Source organism: Mandrillus leucophaeus, unplaced genomic scaffold (assembly GCF_000951045.1).
Source record: "Mandrillus leucophaeus isolate KB7577 unplaced genomic scaffold, Mleu.le_1.0 Scaffold274, whole genome shotgun sequence".
NCBI lineage: Eukaryota > Metazoa > Chordata > Mammalia > Primates > Cercopithecidae > Mandrillus > Mandrillus leucophaeus.
Window position 1 is genome coordinate 824223 of NW_012102854.1, and position 2327 is coordinate 826549.

Here is a 2327-nt window from a genome sequence, read left to right on the forward strand (position 1 = left end):
GCGAAACCCTGTCTCAAAAAAAAAAAAAAAAGGAAAGAAAATTAAAAATTCAGCTCCTCAGTTGCACTAACCACATTTCAAACGCCTGCTCATCAGTGCAGGCTTCAGTGACCATGGCCTTCAGCTTCATGGAAAAAGGAAAAAAAAAAAAAAAAAAAAAAAAAAAAAAGACCAAAACCAAAAACCCAATATTTACTCTCAGATAATTTCAACAGAACACAATCTTAGAAAATAACACTTAAAATGCCCTGGGTGCAATCTAAAATTATTTGAAATATAAAGAACTGGGAAAATGTGATGAATTATCAGGGAAAAAGAAAATCAGCAGATGACCATGTCAAGAAGAAAGATACTGGACTTACACAATGACTTTATGAACATGGTTTCATGTGCTTGCTGGACACCTCTATATCTTTTTTGGAGAAAATGATTCTATTTATTTGCCTATTTTTATTTTCATTTATTATTATTATTTTTTTCGAGACAGTCTTGCTCTGTCACCCAGGCTGGAGTACAGCCTTCAGCCTCCAGTGAGGCTCACTGCAACCTCCACCTCCCGGGTTCAAGTGATTCTCCTGCCTCAGCCTCCCAAGTAGCTGGGATGATAGGCACGTGCCACCATGCCTGGTAATTTTTGTAGTCTTAGTAGAGACGCGGTTTCACCATGTTGGCCAGGCTGGTCTCGAACTCTTGACCTCGTGATCCACCCGCCTCAGCCCTCCAAAGTGCTGCGATTACAGGTGTGAGCCACCATGCCCAGAAATTTGTCCATTTTTAATAGGTTATTGTTTTTTGAAATGGAGTCTCGCTCTGTCACCCAGGCTGGAGTTCAATAGCTTGATCTTGCCTCACTACAACCTCCACCTCCCGTGTTCAAGTCATTCTCCTGCCGCAGTCTCCCAAGTAGCTGAGACTACAGGCATGCGCCACCACATCCGGCTAATTTTTATATTTTTAGTAGAGACAAGGTTTCACCATGTTGGCCAGGATGGTCTTGAACTCCTGACCTCAGGTGATCCACCCGCCTCAGCCTCCCAAAGTGCTGGGATTACAGGCGTGATCCACCATGTCTGGCCCAGATGATTTCTAAATATTTTCTCCCATTCTGCATGTTGAATTTGTTTCTTGATAGTGTCTGATGCACAAAGTTTTAAATGTTGACAAAGCCCAATTTATCTACTTTTGTTGTTGCTGCTTATACTTTTGGTATTATATTTACAAAATCATTACCAAATCTAAGGTCATGAAGATTTACTTCTATGTTTTCTTTATGGTTTTGTATCTTGTTTAGGTCTCTGGACAATTTTGAGTTAATTTCTGTATATGGTGTGAAGCAAGAGTCCAAATTGATCTTTTTACCTCAATTACCCCAGCATTTTTTTTTTTTTTTTTTTGACGCTCTTGTTGCCAGGCTGGAGTGCAGTGGTGCAATCTCGGCTCACTGCAACCTCCACCTTCTGAATTCAAGCGATTCTCCTAGCTCAGCCTGCCAAAGTGCTGTGATTATAGGCGTCCACCACCACACCCAGCTAGTTTTTTGTATTTTTAGTAGAGACAGGATTTCACCATGTTGGCCAGGCTGATCTTGAACTCTTGAACTCAGGTGATCCAACCGCCTCAGCCTCACAAAGTGCTGGGATTACAGGCATAAGCCACTGTGCCTGGTCCCAACATTCTTTTTAATACAGAGTCTTGCTCTTACCACCCAGGCTGAGTTAAATGGCACGATCTCGGATCACTGCAACCTCTGCCTCCTGGGTTCAAGTGATTCTCCTGCCTCAGCCTCCCAAGGAGCTGGGATTACTGAGTAGCTGGGATTACTGGCCCCCATCACTACACCTGGCTAATTTTTGTATTTTTAGTAGAGACAGGGTTTTGCCATGTTGGCCAGGCTGGTCTCAAATTCCTGACCTTGTGATCTGCTCACCTCGGCCTCCCAAAGTGCTGGGATTACAGATGTGAGCCACTGCCCCCACCATCATTTTTTAAGGGAATTATTCCTTCCTCCATTAAATAAGTTTGGCACTCTAGTTGAAAAATCAGTTGCCCATAGTGTATCAATTGATTTGCTATCTTAGTTTATTTGTGTTGCTATAACAGAATACCTGAGTCTGGTTGAATATAAGGAACAGAAACATATTGGTTCACAGTTCTGGAGGCTGGGAAGTCCACAACTGAGAGGGTGACATCTGGTAAGGGACTTCTTGTTGTGTCATCCCACAGAGGAAGGACAAGAGAGAGCAAGTGGGGACAAAACTTGCCCTTTTATCGTGACACCAATCCCACTCATGAAAGTGGAGACTTCATGGACATTTTTTTTTTTTTTT